Genomic DNA, 20,041 nt, shown 5'->3' on the forward strand with positions numbered 1-20,041 from the left:
AGGATGAATTTCCACAGCTCCTACTGACTTTAAAGAAAACACCATGTATGCATTTTATAATCAGTTAAAATTGTTTACCTAAAAAACCCCACTCATTTATTACTTACTATTTGCCAGGCACTGTCTCAAGAGTTCAACAAATATTAACTCATTTATTCTTTTTAAAAAATTTTTTAATGTTCATTTATTATTGAGAGAGAGACAGAGACAGAGTGTGAGCAGGAGAGGGGCAGAGAGAGAGGGAAACACAGAATCTGAAGCAGGCTCCAGGCCCTGAGCTGTCAGCACTGAGCCCAATCTTGGGAACCACAAGATCATGAACTGAGCCGAAGTCGGATGCTTGACCAACTAACTGAGCCACCCAGGTGCCCTTAACTCATTTATTCTTATAACTGGTTGAAGAAAGGTACAGGGAATGACTCCACATTTACAAATTTTACTAAAAGCACAGAGAGGCAGAGTAATTGGCTCAAGGGCACACAGCTGTTTGGCAGTACAGCCAAGGTTTGAACTCAGGCAGTGCGGTATGTGGAGTCCACACTCCAGACCACCATATGATGCTGCATCTCACACTAAGATAGCCAGTAATCAAAGGCGTCAACTTAGGTACTTATGACCTAACAAAGTGAGGGCATTACAACATGTGACTCCTCCCCCCGCCTCCCACCTCACCTCACTAAGTAGCTTCAGAGATAACCCACTGGAGGCTGACACTCACCTCCCATCTGTCTTTTATCCTTGCCGGGGGTCAGCAGGTATTGTAGGAGCCCTGCTGCATACTTCATAATACCACGAAAGGGTTACATGTGCTAATGGTTCGGTTTTGCATTCATGTTTTTAAAACCTTTTCACCTCGATAACATTTTCCATTTTCTAACAACACTTTAAATTCCATTTCTATTACTTGAACATCAGGCACAATTATGCCATTTTGAGTTTCTTCTTTGCAATTAATGCAATCATATGACACATCACTAATGCCAACCAGGAGCCTTATCAAAAAATAGTATAAATTATCATATTTCTATATACATTTGCAAATGTCTTATCAACATTCCAATCCTGTATACATTTGTATTAAAAAACACTCTCTGTGTTGGATTTCTAGAACTGTTACTATCAACCGAACTAGATCAGTGTATATGACTGTCTCTGTCACAGAGGAAAACTCTGATTGAAATTGGCAACTTAAATCAGGTTACATGAGATTTCTTATCCAATCAAAGAAGCTCTTTGAGCTGTCAAAGTTGCTCATGAGACTATAAGACCATTCTTTCCTTTAGCTATATGTAGGTAAATATAGATGTAGGTCATCTACATATATAAATATATAGATGTATAATATCTATAAGGCCGCCATTTTCTCATATAAGTAGTAGTATACACCAATATATAGATATGTACAATGAACAATTTATAAATTCTGGTACTCAGTAATGAGAATATTGGGTCAATTCTTTAGAGAATAATCTGGGAAAGGCATTGTTCAAAAGTTGCCCAAGTACATCAGATCACTGGTTGTGCTTTGGTTTGATTTCTATAAAAATAGGTATATAATCATAGAATTTGTTCCAGAGAATCAGTGTAATTGTAATTTTAGGAAGTCACAATTCCTCTGCTTCAAATCTTCTGTCTGTTAAATAATTCAAAGACAAAACTATCTCCCTGTATACAAGATACCGTTTTGCAGAAAGTACCTCCTGCTCAGCCTTTGGAGTATAAATTCATGGGGAGGAATAGACAGTATTTCCCACTGTCTTCTTCTCCTCCTTCATCCAACTAAGGAAGGTAACAAGTGTCTCTTTCTAATTTCGAAGCCCTTCCTGTAGGCCATTGAGTTCTATTTAATTATTGTAGAAAGGGACAGCAGAACGTGGGTTTTGCTGAGAAAATAAGAAGGGGGAAAAGAAAGAGGAGGAAGGTAAAAGAGAGGGGGCTCTGGGTCTCCTGGCTATTCAAGTCATATTAGAATCATTTCTAGGGTTGTTACATGGCCTAGGATGTGCTGGGGCTCATGGATCAAGGAAGAGTTCCTGAGGGGCATTGAGCAAGTGTCCTGGAACACTGGTCAGGTGAGTGGATCCACTCAGGAGCACTTACTGGGAATTCTGTCCCATTATGTGAATAGGCATATTGCTGTTCCTGTATAGGTCTTTGTCTACTACTATTCTAGTCATAGTAATATAAGTCCCTACATTTCAGGATACCACTGGATAATTTCCTAGTTATACAATAGCAGGTACTCCAGGCAAGGTCAGCTTCACGAATGTGCCACCTGTGCGGTTGAACAGGACCCCCAACTCAGAACGGTCCTATGCTTGGCTTAATGCTCTGCTGTTGCTATCTTGAATTTCTTAATAGTTTTTTCTTTGAACTTCTATTTTGTAAATGAAGTCCAGTGGGACAATGGAGCATGTTTGTGAGCAGAGGAGATAGCACCATATGCATGTCCACTGTTCCTTGATGCCCCGTTCACATACAGAATTCACAAAGTTCCATAAGCATAGAGCTCCTGTGGACGCATGATGCATAGGAGTTCCACAAGGCTCAAAAGAGAGTACAAGGTAAGAGCATTACATCTATGACGGAGTAAATGGGGATGCTGACATCCTGGAGAGGCCACTCTTTTCTACTTGAACCACAACTTGCCTCCAACATGGAAAAAAGGAAATGCTGTTCTAAGAAACTCCAAGGAACACAATGATAGTCTTTCTTAACCATGTTATTTCTTCATATTAGCCAACTACTTACGCTGGGAAAGATGACATCGAAGGAAAGAAAAAGCTAGGGCAACCCATAATTCTTTTTCCTCTCAGTCCTTCCATACTCATCAGCTAAAGACAGAAAGTGCTGGTAGAATGTGCATGTATTAAACAACGAGTAAAATAAAGGGTTGACGTTTTGTACAGCATTTTCACTGTTCTGGTAAGAATGAAATACATATGTATGTACGAGTTAGGAAATATAAATTGTGTCATTTCAGTGATTCCTCATACAAGTTAAATGTTCTTATATTTGCATTTAAAAGTGGAATCGCATGATATAAAGATGAACGGTAAAATTCATGCCAGTAATTTGAAATTGTAATTTTTCTTTGCTTAGAATGATCTTAAATAACAAATGGAAAAACATCATAACAAGTCAAGGGAACAAGGCCGTAGAAGAAAAAGCTTGTAATTTAGTATCTTTAACAGTGTTTTCATTTTGACCTGTAAATGATGTAGCCGTACCTGATCCCGGGGTCCCTCCCAAGGCACTTAGTGGGTTGGGAGGGACATGAGTACTGGTATTTGGGGTACAGCCTGGCATTCCAGGGCTGTCCAAGCTGGGGTCAGCAGGAACTAGACATGAGCCCCAGCCCCAAAGCCAAAGCTTCCTGACCTCCATTTTCTGACCTAGACTCACAGTCAGCCCCCTGCAGCCTTTAGTCTTGGCCTTGTGCACAAACTCTCTTTCTTTCATTAACCTCTGCTCCATATTGATTTCTTATCCTCTACAGAACAAACCTGAGGTTTTGCCCTGACTGCTCCTAAATCCATTTTTTACTTTGCAGACCAAGTTTTAGCATCAAACTCTCATCTCCACCAGCCTCCAAGACTAGCCTGTTACTAGTTTGGGTTTCACTCACTTCCTGCCTCTCCTATGATTTTCTAGTTGCTAGCCTGGAGAGACCCTTGATTTCTCTCTCTACTGATAGCCTTTTCTTCTCAAATCATGGATGGTAGTGGTAGTGGTTATTGGAGTGGTATAGGGGATATTGGATGAAAACACTGTATTTTGGTTTCCTGGAGTCATTCTCCTTGGCACAGTCTTTGATGAGCTTTATTTGCTGGGAGAATTGCCTGTTTTACCCCTTGAACATCTCCTAAGTCTGCTATACTTTAATTTACAAATGAGTGTTCATTGGCTGTTTCTACTGTGAAGTGAGCAAAGCTTAGAGGCAAATCAAGTCAAGGAGTTCAAAAGAAATACATGAATAAACCCATGAAAAAACACTTTATGGTAAGCATGGAAGTGTCATGCTATTAAAGCTAGTGTTAAGTTAAATATATAAATGGTATCATGTGTCTATTGCGTCAAATCTTATTAATCAAAAACATAATTAAATCTAATGAGCATTAGTAGGGTATTCTCCTTTTATGCAAATAAATTGCTCTTTGTGTAAGTATGAAAATAGATCAGTATCTCCCAGGGTAGAAAATATGCATTTATGGTCCATTATAATAGTTGAGAGCATGGTGTCAGGACTTGAAACCCTGGGTCCTGAACCTGGCTGTGACACTTACTAGCTGTGGACCTTGGGTGAATGGTCTCAATCTGGAAAGAATAGCAGTGCTGACCTGATAGGGCTATTGTGAGTTTTAAATGAAGTGATATGTGTAAAGTGCTTAGTTCCATGTCCTGCATATAGTAATTACTTGATAAATATAAACTGTCCCCATTATTATTACTACATACAGGATGAACAAGAAAACAGAACTCTGAGATTTTTTTAAGTAATCTCTGCGCCCAATGTGGGGTTCAAACTCATGACCTCGAGATCAAGAGTCACATGCTCGACCCACTGAGCCAGCCAGGTGCCCCTGAAAAAGATTTTTTTTAAGTAATGGAAAGGCTTCGGGAGATTAAGAAGAGGAAAACAATAAAGTAAAAGGGAAGAAATAGATGTATTTCTATTTGCTTTTTGAAATTCACAAGTAATTTTAAATATTTAGAGTATTTAGAGTACTTTTCCTTGGCCATACAGAGGATGCTATCACATTCACTGAGCATCTCATTCCATGGAGATTATAATTACTATCAACATAGTATTAAGCCACTCAAATGAGCCTGAACCAGCAGCCATACATTGCTTTTCAATGTCTTCATGTTCAAAAAAAAAAAAAAAAAAAAAAAAAGAAAGGGAAAAAAAAGCTCCCTAATTTATGGTAATCTAATATGTGCATAGTGCTTCCAATATTCTACTAAATCAGTGCAGTCAAAACCCTAAAATTTCAAGCATTCTCAGACATAAGTTGCATCAGCCAGCCTAGGGCATTGGTTGAAAGGTGGAGGAGGAAGGGAAAGAAAAAGAAGAGAATGCCTTATAATAGGGGACTATTCTTTCTTTTGTCATATTTTGGTTCCTTTAAACTTGTTCAGTTGCATTTAAGTCCCCAAGAGCCACAAAAATTATGTCGAACAATAGCAGGGGTTTGTGAAAAGATTCCTTAGATAACATTTGAAAAACACAAGCAGCCCTTGAACCTTTTTGCATCCAGTCCATCTGACGGGCTTTGTGAGCTGCAGCCACCTGCAAGAGTTCTAAAATAGATGCTTTCATAAAACAGAGAATTCTCAGAATTGATGTGTTAATATCATTCTCTTAATTACTTGACATCTGACCTAAGTAGCGGTAACAAGATGATTTGGGCCAAAGTGAAAAGAAGAGTTGAGGCCATCATTCACGTATTTTTGGTCACACACACACACACACACACACACACACACACACAAAATACAGCTAGTGAGAAAAAAACATTGTATGGGATCATTTAGGCAGCTTGTCTACCCAGCTGAAGGTCACTAAATAATTGCTTAATCCACCACTTCACTTTTCCTATGTCTACAAAGCTTAGGTTTTCAATAATACAAAGAGTTTACTTACCATGTGAGGGTGGGGGGAGAGGACGGTTTGGGTAAGGGGTGTGGAATCTTCAAAGGAAAATGTATATTATAGTGATTTTGTTTGTGAAGACTTTTCAAAGCATGAAACAAAACATATAGAAATAAATATTGGTTTAAAAAAAAAAACTTAGAAGCCCTGAGGGGGGAGAAAACTCCAAATAATGGAAACTTCATTAAAAGATAGAAATTATAGGTCTGAAATTCAAGTTAAATCAGTAACTTCTACTAATCAAACCACGACTCCCTGTGTGGGTCACATCCCAGCCCATCTGCTTACTTCCCAGCCCAATACAAGGTTTTATTTTCTATTTGTCTTTCTCTTTTTTCAAACTGTCAACACTGCAAAGCCATACAGCTGTGGGTAAAGCAGCTGTGTGATATTCTGCCTCCCACATCGTCAACCAAATTGTCTGCTCAGTTTTTCTTTATTACTGGTACTGATGGGATAGAATGCCAAGGGCTGAGGGCTGATTTATGTCAACTAACTCTGGCTTATCAGGTATCTCTCTCTTTGGCACCTCTTTTTGTTAATCTTCCCTTCAGCCTTTATTCTTCCAGCCTTTTTTTCTCTGCCTCTTTTTTCATTATAGAAAGAGTGTGTTCGTGATACCATTTTGATTCCTGATTATTTCCTTAATAAGTAGCCATAAGCATAACCATGCACTTAAAAGTTCCCCTTCTCTTTCTGGATAGTTGTATAGTACCACTGTGGAAGAATCACGCTTCATTTAGCTATTTTCAAACTTAACCATAAACAACTGCATGATGAATATCTATACATAAATCTCTATCTTCGTTTCTGATTCTTTTCATCCGGATGCCCAGAAGCAGCATTGCTGGATAAAAGGCTATGAGCTTTTTAAAGGTTTTTGATGCATAATGCCAAATTGCTTTCCTTTCTGGATCCATGAGCGTAGGAGAGTCTAAAGTCATTTTTAGTACATCCCACATGGGAGAGAAATGTGTTTTCTTTCTCTCTCCTCAGTGTAACTTGCGGGCCATGTTAGACCTCTGAGCAGTGTTGGCCAACTGGACCTGGCATGAGCATTCCTCAGGGTGCTGGCTACCGATATGGGTGTCTGGTGCCCTCACCTCGGGATTGTGATGCAGTAGCTGTGGGATGGTCTCTGGACTCTGACTTGGCATGCTCGTGGGCTCCCTGGGGGCATACCTACAGCAGAGAAGTGGAAGAGGCATTCATTCCCTTAGAGTCAGGTGAGCAGAGTGGGCTGAAGAATAGCAAATGGTAGGAGGCACTTAGGCTTGTGCCTCCTAGGTAGAAACACAGAGGATAAATGTTGGGATCTTGCCTTTTTCAGGGATCACAAAACTGGACCCAAAGAGACAGTGGGAGGGAGAATGGGTGTGATGAGGAGTGAGGTGATGTTGAAGGTAGGCGTTCAAGAAGAGCACGGTCAGTGTGAACACTTTGGGAAGGCTTCCCAGTGAGGTCGAGCTGAGCTAAGGATCATTCTCCAGTTGTTGAGTGTTCATACATTTGAAATGTCTCCAGTTACACTGCAAATTCTTGTTTGGGGCAGAAACTGTGTATGTGTGCATGTGCATACATATACATGTGTGCATATGTCCATATATGTACACACACCTATATATACACTTGACCCTAAAATCTCATGTGTGTAAATTGTATGATTTCATTAGATAGGAAATGTGTGAATACATTCCTCCTATTAAAATCTTAAAACATTGCAGGTAAGTCTGAAGTTATCTTTAACTCTCATTACCCAGTGCACACCTCCCACCCCCCAAGCTAACCATCGCCATCAGCTTGGTATATGTGTACTTCCATAACTTTCCCTGTACACTTACGTCCATATGTATGCCTGTATAAAATATATAGAATTGTCGTAAGTGTGAGCACATTGTTTTGCAGCTTGCCGTGGGGAGAGGAAGCAAGCATTTTGGTCCATTCTAACTTCATTTTAGAGTGGGCTGGATTTCAAATTAATTTTTAACTTGCACAACTAATATGAGTACGGTCTCCTCGTAAATAAATACAAAAGAAAGGAATTGCAAATAAAGCTAAAATTTCCTTTGTCTGCCTCCTCAATCCTCCTTCCCTCTTCTCCTCTCCAGAGGTAGAGGATGATGAGGGGAGGGCATCCCTGGTAATGACTGTATTTTATGTCTTCTCTGTATCTCCATTAATTTCTCAACATCTAACTGCAGCTGGTGCACTTGTAGAGCCTTAGAACCATAAGAATATTTTATAGGTTGTCTAGTCCAGCCTTTCACGTATGGATGCAGATATAGATCAGATGCCTTGGCCTTGGTTTTTGCCACCCTTAGCTAGTGTGCACCTCACTTTATCAATCTGTGTTACTTCTAGTAATTTCTGCGTATGTGGTTGAAATCGAAAGCCTCTTTAGGAGCGACTTCATTCCTGAAGAATCTGTGCCATTCTCTTTTACCACGATGCAGGCTTTGGGGAGGAAAGGCTCTGGGGAGGCCGAGCTTATAAGGAGCTACACTTCCTGTTACTTTAAGCAACTGAGAACAACCAGGAAGAGCATGGTCCTTTGGTTTGGCTCCGGCTACCATGGGCAAGAGGGGCCTTGGCCCAGACTGTCTGAATCCCTCAGTGGGGCAAGATTTTCATTTTGAGGCCAAGCATTTGGAGACTGGCTTCCACCTTTCGGCTCTCTAATGATGCCAGAGGCAGAAAGAACACAGCTTGACTCTCGAATTCCAGCGTTCGTCCATTTCAGGGATGAGCAGAAAGAAAAAAAAGAGAAAAGAAAGAAAAGAAAAAGCCCTTCGGCTCACAAAGTAAGAATCTTTGAAATGAAAGTTCTGCAGAGAGTAAATATGAAGCACCACAATGCCATCTCTGGAGCCACATTTCAGAGCACGAGGGCAATTCCACTATGTAACGGAAGGTTGAGAGATTTCATGTTCCTTAATTAAAACATATCTCGGGAGCCAGTGGGAGGCACCTGCACAGCCCCTACCTGAAGATGCCGATTTACAGAAAAACTTCCAGCCGTGGGATTCATACAAGGGACACGCTGGCAATTGTGAGTTTCTTTTCAAATCGGCCTCTGTCTGTCATACCTATGTAGTTACAAAATCAAAAGGGATAATAAAGTTCAATTGTATATTCACAGTTTGATATTTCTATTGACAGGTCTCACACAAAAAACACCATTTCAGGAAACTCTGATTCTGTATCCCTCTATGAAAGGCACTGAAAGGCTCTCCCGGGTTGCACGTCCCCACCCAACAATCCCTCTAAATCTGAACCTATAAAGTGGCCCCATCAAGGTTCAAAGGTGTCAAATTGGGCCTCCTCTCCCCAGGTTCTGTTTGTGATTTTAAAATATCTCTCTGATGGTGAGGGAAAAAGGAAACCACCCAGACCAAACCACAACTGAGTTAAAATCCCAGCTCCTCAGCAGAGAAGAGCAGTTAACCCAAGCGTCACCACATCGCAGAGGGGGACTGGAACGCCGCCCGCACTGAGGCCTCAGACAGATCCAGATGACCCTTGTGTCTGCCCTGCTGCCCTCTCCTCACCCACGAGAGTCCCTATCAACTCCTAATGGTTCTCGTGTTTTAAAAATGTCAGTATATTTCACTCCTATGGAAATATCCTTCAAGGCCCACTAGAAAACCAACATGCAGGTGCCTGTAATTTTTAGAGAAGATTTTTCTTGGAAAATAGGGGGGTGTGTTTGGCTGGATTCAAAACCAGCAAGTCTGTTCTTGTTATAGTGTATGGGACCAGGCTTATGCAAGAGCAGAGCACATCTGAATGCAAAAATTAAATGGAGGAATGGGAGGGGGGAACAGGTGCTCTTTTATAAAGGCTAAATTCCATATTTACCAAACTGATTTGCATGAGGCATATTTTCAATGAAAATATTGCTACTCATTTTGCTGCATTTGTGCAACAGAAACATAAGGATGGAGCAGAAGAGGGGTGGGTTCTCAAGCTGTCTTCTTGTACCTACCCTTTAGCCGACAGTTAAGTGGCACATTTGGGAGATTAGCAATTAGAACCTCTGGCTTCCCCCTGCCAAGTTAGCATTACTTTGGGTTTCCTCTAACCCACAATACAGCCTCTGAGTCAAGAGTTAGATGAGAGTTCAGAAGGGATGGTGAGAGGTCATTTGCTCCATTGGGTATCACCAAGTGAGAATACCTAGATTATCTCAAGAGAAGGATTTTATTTTGTCAAGTTGATTCCACGCCTTCTCTTAGGAATCCAAGCCAGTGTTAAGTCTTATCACCAAGAATGTCTTCCTCCTATTTCAAACGTTTTACTTATGCTTTACTTCCTCTTCATGTAAACCCAAAATGGAAAAGTGCTGTTGGCTACATAGATTATCTCATTTACATTCTTTTTTTTTTTTTTTAAGATTTTATTGTTAAGTAATCTCTACACACAACGTGGGACTCAAACTCACAACCCCGTGATCAAGAGTTACATGCTCCACCTACTGAACCAGGTAGGCACCCCCTCATTTACATTTTTAAATCAATCCTATGACATACATACTATTACTTCCCCACTTTACAGATAAAGAAACTGAGGCAGAGAGCAGTGAAGAAACTGGCCCTAGGTCACTCAGCTGATACGTGGTAGACCCAAAATTGTAATCTAGGCATTTGACTCCAGAGTCTATATTCACTTCACCACCACAAGTTGCTACCTGGCAGTTTCAGATGTGGTTGGTTGCAAATGGAGTTGCTAACAATGCAGTACGGATGCCCCAGAGAAGTTGAACCCAGGCCAGAAATGAGAGGTTGGAACTGGAATAAGGTTAGGTGAGCAATTGATTGATGGAAGATGCTAGAGTAATGGCAGGTAGAATGCCCATGCAAATATACACAGATTCGGTGGCAGGTGGTGAGCGGATTCCAATGGGAAAGGCCAGCCTCTTGGGTATTTATAGTCTGTGTTCTCCAGAGTGTGTTCCAACAGGGAAAATCCAGTGGACCTATGTCTTTAGGGGACTCCCCAAGGGATTGAAGAGCTCCAGAGTCACAGTGAAGTTTCTACCCACCTGTGAGAGCTTTCTCTGAAAAGGTCTCTTAGAGCATCTTGTAGAAAAGTAAAGTTCTCAGCATGCTTCACTCTTCTTTGTTGGAATAAAACTTAGAACCAGCCCAGGCCCACTGTGGGTCTTCTGGATTTTCTTTTCCCTAGGGACCTAGAGGCTATAGACAGAGCTTTGAGTTTCAGCATGAGGGGAGGGGCCATAAGTGTCTGACCTTTGGGAAGAGCACCTGAAGCCATGCCTGTTCCCAGTTTGCAGCTGAAGTGAAAACACCCTGGAGAGCCATACACACCCTTGAGGAAGCTGACCACTTCAGTGTTGGTGTCTGAGGCCAAAGAGAGCTTTCATTCCTCACTATCAATGGGTTTGAAGTAAGCAGCTCTTATTTTGACTATTGAATCATCTAGTTTACCCTACAATTTTCTTTGAAGAACTGTACAAATTCTATACAGGGTTGTGTTTCCTTAGATAAATGGCTTGCTTCATCTGACATCTTGGCCATCTAGCATTTCTGTTTATACAAGTACCAGAGCTTAAAATGGGTGAAACAGAGCTTTCAAAACCACCCCACATTGGCTTCTCGAACTCATATAAATGTCCTTGAACATGCAGTAGGTTGCCCTCTGGGATTTCCACACTGAATCTGAGCTCCACGAGAGGACTACTGGGAAAATGTTTTATACATAGAAATTAAAAGTTTCAGGGAAGATTTACTTCCTTACTGGGGAAAAACCAATCAGATAAAATCAGAGTCCTCAAACTGTCCACCCTCTGTGGCAAACACAATTTAAATTCTCTCAATAAAGCTCTTTACTTTAAAAGAAGCAGGACTTCAAGTATGTCAATACCAAATTCCCCAGTCCCTGAAGAGTCTCTTGTTGACTCCAGCCTGCCTCAGAGGCACTCTGATATCCATGACCTCCAAGGCACAGGTTGTGATCGTTTTTTGCTGTTGCTGTCTGTTCATTTGTATGTCTGTTTCTTACGGAGGTCTGGTGGGTAGGGTTTATATATGTACAACTACAAAATTCGAAGAGTTACACACCATTCAAATGTCTCCATACCAGTGACCCTAGGCACTAGTTTGTCACTGCATAGGCAACTCCAGTTATTGTTTTCGTATTTATCATTTGAGAGAGAGTCTCTGCATATATAAGTATATGATGCATGGGCATGATGTGTAAGTATAAATGTTTTCTATGCTAATGGCAGCATATTATACACATTTCAACATAATGGTTAATGGCACAAACTCTGGATTATGGAGTTTGGGCTTGAATCCTGGCTCTGCTATATAAGTGGTGTGTCCTTCAGCAAGTTGCTTAACCTCTCTGTCCCTTAAATTTCCCCATTACTGAAACTGGGACATTAATGGTACCTACTTCATATGATTTCATGATTAACTAATAGAAGTGGAGGATTTAGAACAGTGCCTGCAAAGAAATGGTAAATTTCTTTTGGTAAACCACAGATCTTGGAATTTGTCTATGAGTTTGTCTAGATGTGGCTCTTTGTTTCCAGTGACTGAAAAGTGTTCGATTGTGTGGAAATATAAAATGTATTTAACCAGTATTCAACTATATAACTGTTTACTATTTAAATATTTAATAACATTTAACTACTGGTGCTCATTTAGATTGTTTCTGGTCATTTGCTACCATAAAAATGCTCGAACTACCATCCCTTGGACATGCATCTAAAAGTAAAAAGAATACCTAAAAGTAAACTTGCTGAGACTAACTCACCACATTTAAATTTTTGATAGACATGACCAAGTTCCCTTCAAAAATGTCCTTTTAACTTATTTTCTCAGTAACAACATACAGGATTCTTGCCTATCACCCTTCTTCATTATTACCAATACAAGAGGTGAAACAAGGTCTCTTGGAGTTTCCGTGTCCTTTCTCGTGAGCAAAACTGAGCAATTTTTCAAGTGCTACACTCATTTTTCTATTGGGTGATTGGTCTTTCTCTCACTGAGCAGTCCATTTTTTAAACTAGAGAGCCCTTACGTGAGTGATTGGATCTGCCTCCTGGTTGATCTCACTTAAAGTCTCATTAGCCTGCGCAAAAAGGTTTGCACCACGGTAATTTTATTCGAAATGTTGAACAGTACAAATTTGATCGCTGCAAGGATCTGTTAGCACTCATGTAACCTGATCTGCCGTGCTGGAGAATGAGAGTTTATTGCATCATAAAAATGTTACCCTCCACTTGCGCTGGGCAAGTATTGAAATTTTTATGAGCTCTTCTTAACTAAAGTTATCGATAAATAACACATGATTCTTGACTGGGCTAATCCTAGATTGATGTGACTTATTTGATAAGTCAACACCATAAAGAAACTCTTGGCTCAATGGCCTGGGATTGTTAAAAAAAAGACAAGGAAGATTCCACCTCTGAGTTACTGAGTTCGACTCCCAACAGTGAAAAATAGACAGGTGTTTTACCCTTCTGAGAGTTGATCCCCACTGGTCAAGGGCTTGGAAAAATCGCTGTAATCACTCTGCACCCAGGTTGTTACAATACAACGAATCCATCATAACCTCGTTGCCTATTTGATCTGCCCCAGAAGAGGCCAGGTTTACAAAGGTGTTTCTTTTCCAGTGGTTTTCATGCTTTAATGTCTATCAGGATTATCCAGGAAGATAGACTTTAAACAAACCCACAGGTGATTCTGAAGCAGGTGGTCAGAAGACACCCTCGGAAGCTCAGCTAGCAAAAGCCATGCTGGATTACCAATCAAAATTTCAAGCTATGTGGCCCAGAAATCTCCATTTTCACAGGCACACCTGCTTACTCTCGTGCACCCTGCAGTGGGGAGAACCCCTGTGCCACATTACGGTCATGAAGACGTGTTGGAAGGGATTTTTGAATTGTCCAACAAATTCTGAATTGTCAGTTTGATTGGAAAAGACTTGGGAGTCTTTTTCTTCCCCACAGCTACTCCTTGGGGGCTCAGCATCTGTTTTACTTACTCCCACCCCATGAAATCACAAAGCGAGTGAGGGACAAGAAATCCGCCCACAGGAGAAAGTGGCCACAATAGAAAAGGAGAGCAGTGAGGGACCTCTCCCGGAAATGTCCCTCTTTGACGTCTTGCCCCTACCTGGGAACACAGAGCCAGAAGCCTCGTCTAAGTAGGTGTTCCCTGACACTCCATTTCCACATGCAGTGTTCCTGTTTTTGTCTAAGCTGTTCTGCACCTGAACAGATAGATCCTCTTTTGAAAATCATCTGATAAGAATAACAGCTGATACTGAATTATGCCAGACACAGTGCTCCGTACTTTTACACATTATTGCAGCAACTCTAAGAAGTGGTATTGTTATTATTTCCATTTTATAGATGAGAAAACAGACTTGGGGGGTGTTGAGCAGCATGGTGTAAGTCACACGGCAGGAAAGTGTAAATGAGTTCAAACCTGGTAGTCTGACTCAAGTCCCTGCTCTTCCTTACTCAGGATATGTTGCTCACCAGCAGTTTCTGATCCTCACCAGGTAGATTTTAGAACTACTACTCATACTGATCAGGCAGCGTGATCTAGTAGAACAAGAAGAGTTCAAAACTCAAAAGCTCTGGAATGCCTCTAGCACTGAAATCCTGTGCAAATCCATTTACACTTGCTACTTCCTTCTAATTATATGGGTGGAGTGGTGATGGTATTGTTGGGATATTTGTAAAACTGTTTGGCTTAAACAACTGTACGTACATGTGCAAACATGATGCGACTCAACACTTTACAGCGTGTCTGGCAGAGGGATCAACCCAAAAGGTAGTAGAGATCCCTTCAAACCAGCTCAGAATGCCAGCAGATCACCGGAATAGGAGTAAGAGTGGAATGCAGGATGCTTGCTTTCTCGTCTCACCTCTGCAAATGTGGGTGACTTGAATAATTAGGCTACATCTCTGGAATTCGTTTTCTTAACTATAAAATGAGAAGAATCCATTAAGTCAGTAGTTTTAAAACATGACAAAGAATGCCTAATATATTTCCATTATTTAAAAAATCAAAACAATAGGGGCACCTGGGTGGCTCAGTCAGTTAAGCGTCCAGCTTCAGCCCAGGTCATGATCTCACAATTCGTGAGTTCAAGCCCCGCGTCGGGCTCTGTGCTGACAGCTCAGAGCCTGGAGCCTGCTTCAGATTCTGTGTCTCCCTCTCCCTCTGTCTCTACCCCTCACTTGCTCTCTGTCTCTGTCTCTGTCTCTCTCAAAAATAAAGATAAACATTAACAAAAAATTTTTTAAAAACCCAAACGGTATGGAGAAAGTGAAAGCCTTCACTGACGCCCACACAGTCCCACGGATCCCTCATGTGGTTACTACCATAAACAATATGGTGCAGTGTGTCACTTCACTCACTTTTACCAAACATGCACACTCCTTTCCCAATGTATAGATTCTTCTGTGGTTATTTTATGTAAATGACATCAGATCAGTAGTTGTTAATTCTTTTTTTTTTTTTTTTGATTCTAAGAACTCAGTGAGAGCTAAGTGTCTACTCTCTCCTGCAGAATGTACCTGTACACAACGTTTTGCTTTTCTTTTGTTTTTTAGATTTTATTTTTAAGTAATCTCGACATTCAACATGAGGCTGGAACTCACAACCATGAGACCAAGAGTCACAAGCTCCACCGACTGAGCCAGCCAGGCGCTCCCACAGCATTTTGAATAAAAAATATTTAAGGATATGCATAGACTCCCTTGAGCCTCACCCAGGCATTCCAGATTAAGAAACTTTAAGGACTCGGGGCGCTTGGGTGGCTCAGTCGGTTGAGCGTCCGACTTCGGCTCAGGTCATGATCTCACAGTTCATGAGTTCGAGCCCTGCATCAGGCTCTGTGCTGATGGCTCGGAGCCTGGAGCCTGCTTCAGATTCTATGTCTCCCTCTCTCTCTGCCCCTCTGCCACTCACACTCTGACTCTTTCTCTCAAAAATAAATAAACATTAAAAAAATTAAACAAATAAAGAAACCTGGACTCGAAGATTCCAAAAGCTATCTAGTTCAAAAATTATGCCCCATAATCTTAAGCACCGGCACATTTCATGGTTCTAAGTTCTCCATGTCACCTTCCCCCACTCCTCCTTCCCACGAAAAAATTTGTGCTTTAAGTAAAAATTTTAAGTAAAATTTTTCTAAAATTCAATTTTATTTTATCAAAGTTTTATGTGTATATCATTTTTAAAATTATATGAGCAAAACTCATAATAGAAAAAAATATTCTTCTCTGACACCATGTTCTCTAGAGGCAACGTCTTGTCTTTCTGCTGTTTTTTCTGGGATTTTCCTCCATGTTTCTGAATAATCCACTTATAAGTGGTTTACTGAAAAGGCTCAACCAGATGACATAGAAGCAGAAGATGGTTTTATTTTTCTCCAACCACACCCTTCGATCTTTTCTGACCTTAACGCCATCTCAAGCAAATCCCCTAGGTTTTAATTATATTTTAGACATAATAATTTTCAGGGATAAGTTAGTCTAGACCTACTTGTATACTTCAGTCAAATCTGTTTTCAAGCTTCCCCTGTCTCTCAGGTCTGGCCTGGCCTGAGGGGTACACTGGGAAAGAAGGAAGCTGATGTGTTGGTCAGGGGCAAACGCCCTTTCCAATACAGTAGCTCCTTTCTTTGCCTGCTGTTCTACTGGCCTGAAGAGCCCAAAGTAACCACGGCGTCAGGGGGGTGGGGTGGAGGGGGGCAGGTCAGAACTCCAAGTTTCTTGGAAACTACCTGGCACCAGAGTGGTTGAGAACAGACCTGGCTGATTTTCATGGGAAGAGTCATACTGTCCCCCTGGTTGTTGAGATTCTCCCCTGTCATGAGGGAGCACAGAGATCCCATAGATTCATGCACATGCCCTTTCCCCAGTACTCCCGTCTCCGATGTCACAGTCTTATTCATGGCTGGCCTTCAGGCACACAGCCTAGTCATTTGTCGTTGACCGGAACTCCTTTACAAGCTTCTCTCATAAGAAATGAACAGCCGTGTGTGCTGCTCGGAGCTCTGCACACTGGGAGGACATCCCTTCACCACTGTCCTTCAGAACCACCTCTGAGTGAGGCATCTCTGAGAACAGCAGAAGTCCACTGTCTGCCAGCACACACAATTAATGCCAGCTCGTTGGTGAATCTGGCTGAAGTTCTTGCCTTTTCCTCCATTTGGCCAAACTGGGTTCCCAAGAGCCCACGGGTATGAGTTGAGGGCAACACTTTGGCACAATAAACGTGTGGTATGGGAGTCTAGGCCACCTTCCTGTGTAATTCACGTGTGCCTTCCAGACATGCCTGGGCTAGATCCTGAGAGGATCATTTCTGCTTCAGAATGGATGACTGCTGTGCTCCATTTTCCATGACATTTTTTTTTATGAATTCCATCAATTATTAGCTTTATTAAATACCATAACATGGGATAAATACTCTTGGAGAAAATTTATGCAGGAAGTTTATGCAAGAGAAAATACCTAGCCTAAATGCTCTGTGTGAGAACTGTAATATAGGAACTGGCAAATTCTGGGCAATTTCAGCCTGCAAAGTGCATTCACTTCTTCCTCAACTCCAGCTTCTTTTCCTCTTTTCCTAAATGGCTGTGGAACCTTGGAGTGCACATGCTCTTGTGTTTCCTTCCTGGCATTTCCTGGATCTTCATTCATACACTAGATTGTGCAGTCAGTCAAGAACTTGCTCTCTGGTTATGTCAAACCCACCATGTCTGCGAAAGCCACTGGCCCGGCCACAGCTTTTCCTGTTTCATGCACTCTCTCCCAAAGGCAGAAACGCAGGAAGAGTGAGAGTCCCAGCTCACCTCCTCAGTGTTGCTCAAGAAAAAAGGACCTAAGCTTTCAAAGGAGGCCCCAGGCTTGTTTCTCTGTTCTACTCCATTGCTAATTCTCTCTTGACCACAGAGAACTTTCCTTCTCCAAATGGGTCCTCCACAGAGCCCCTTTACTCTTCAGTCTTACGATTCTTCTCCTGGTACACCTTTCTAGTACAGTCACATCACCAGTCCTGTAAGCATTTGCCGCAGTGATCACAGCAGTACAAAGAGATGTTGCTTTCTAGTTCTCAAAAAGCAGAAAACCAGCATGTAAGGTATTTCTGATACTTCTTGCTCTTAATACTTCTTTTCTCCTGCTCTGACTTGGGACACTGAGTGGTGATTACGATTATTTTATAACACAATGGAATGGATTATTATAGCAGGAGAAAATGTTCCAAAGGAGTACTTAAATCCATCAAAGCATCCCTTATGCAAGTTTGCTAACTAAAATGAACAATTGTTAACAATATATTCTCTTTCATTTGTCAAATGTCCTTCCTGACCTTTTCTTGTTTCACATTTTGAAAGGAAATTATGGTTAAATTGTCTGAGGTACCATCCTCTGGATCCAGAGGCTACTTAGTTCTGTATCTTGGGCTTGCCCTGGGCTGGAGCTGTCTATACAACCCAGATCCTCTTTTTCCGGGGAGTCTGTCAAAAACACTTCCAGGGGCAGCAGGTGAGTTTGGGGCCCCCCATGAATCAATTCACGTTTGTACTGAAGCCATGATGGTCTCTGGTGTGAACTTGCTCCGTTCAGAGTCCATCTGATCCTTAGGGCCTGAGGCTTTGTGCCTTTCCTGCCACATATAAATGTAATAAAACTTACCTGAGTAAGAAAAGAGAAAACAAGATGATAAGAGAAGCAGAAATGAGTCCTGGGAGACAGCATCTATGGAATTATAGGATTTATCCTGGAGAAAGTGAATGGTCATGCTATTCTAAGAACCACCCTTTTTCTCTGGGGCGAGGTGGTCAGAGAAGCTTCCCAGAGAAACAGGGCTCGGAAGGGTCTCTAAATGATGGATAGGAATCAGAAATGGAGGCCAACTGGGCCCTCCGGGTAAGGGAAACAGTGGGAGCAAGTGCACTGGGCAGGAACGTCATTTTGTTGGGGGGACAGATAGACCCATGGCAGCAGAGAAGAGAGTCTTTGGAGGAAGAAATGGGAGAGGATGTTGGTCAGGTGGACAGATTTGGTGAGGACATCACACCAGGTGAGTGTGATTGTATCCCGGGCAGTAGGACCCTTGGAAGGTTTTTGAGAAGGGGAACGGCATGATGAAGAGAAGTTCTGAGGAGATGAACCTGCTGATGAGGTGTCGTATTCTAGAGTTAAGAGAGGTCAGAGGCAGAAAGACCAGCCTGGCATCATTGCCCTAGCAACTGGAATAGAAAGAAAGAGGCAGTGTGAGTATCATTGTGGTGGGCATGTTACAATTCTCTGTGCAGCCACACACTCCGCCCTTTACTCACGGTTCCATCCCCTTTTCAGTGGACACAGCTCTGGCTGCAGGGTGATTGGTGTAGGATACGAGCACGGCCAATCAAAATTTTCCTTTGGAGTGGGAGCGACAGAGGCCACAGAATTGGACGTTGATCACCATCGTCCTCCAGAACTGTGTTTGTGGCAGCTGAGAACGAGGCCAACTCTACCCACAGGCAGAGGTAGAATCACGAGATGAGGGAATGAAGAGAGAACTGACAATCTCAAGTGCATCTGGGTTCCTGGATCTAGTGGTACCTCTCTGGTTTTCCAAGCTACATAGCGCAATAAATTCTGACACTGGCAGTTGAAAGAGGCCAAATTAATACAAATGTTATTTTTTAAGGTCTCAGTAGGACTTGTGGGCTATGGAGAGAATCAACAGTCGCCAACTCTAACATGTTTATGGGTACTGAGTGTAGCCGCTGGCGTGTAATGTCCTCATATCTCTGATGGATGAATAAATGAGCGAATGATTCTGGACAGTGGGAAGGTGTTAGAGTACTGACATTAACTGTTTTAAAACATAGCTTGTTTAAAAAATACAGCTTTTTGGGGCACCTGGGTGGCTCAAGTCAGTTAAGCATCCAACTTCTACTCAGGTCATGATCTCACGGTTGGTGAGTTCGAGCCCCGCGTCGGGCTCTGCACTGACAGCTCGGAGCCTGGAGTCTGCTTCAGATTCTGTGTCTCCCTCTCTCTCCGCCCCTCTCCCACTCGTACTCTGTCTCACTCTCTCTCTCAAATATAAAACATTTAAACAATTTTTTTTAAATACAGCTTTTTATGAGTAAGTTTCTATCTCCTCTATACCTTGCAATGCTATCTACCCACTGCTATGAAATTGGTATCAATATTCATAGAGGAAAAAGAAACTTTGAACTGTGAAGGTAAGTAGGGAGGGAGAGGAGGAGAGGCATGTGAAATGTCTGTGGCAGAAACACCACCGTCCCTTATCTATAGCCCTAGAAAACAACTGGAAATACATTTCAGCCCCATTAAAAGGTGGTGGGGCATCATGTAATTCGTGATTGCTGACATTT

The 20,041-nt window shown here is 41.9% G+C and overlaps 1 long non-coding RNA gene across 2 annotated transcripts; it reads left to right on the top strand.

The window, feature by feature from the left end:
• The first annotated feature begins 557 nt into the window (after positions 1-557).
• LOC122241371 lies at positions 558-19,291 on the top strand. 2 transcript variants are annotated; one of them, XR_006221476.1, is made up of 3 exons: positions 558-755; positions 1,982-2,072; positions 19,008-19,291. It is a non-coding gene; the product is annotated as an uncharacterized LOC122241371 (long non-coding RNA). The 2 variants fall into 2 exon arrangements; XR_006221477.1 differs by lacking the exon at positions 19,008-19,291 and adding an exon at positions 8,110-8,816.
• Positions 19,292-20,041: the final 750 nt, after the last annotated feature.

Source organism: Panthera tigris, chromosome C1 (genome assembly GCF_018350195.1).
Source record: "Panthera tigris isolate Pti1 chromosome C1, P.tigris_Pti1_mat1.1, whole genome shotgun sequence".
Taxonomy (NCBI): domain Eukaryota; kingdom Metazoa; phylum Chordata; class Mammalia; order Carnivora; family Felidae; genus Panthera; species Panthera tigris.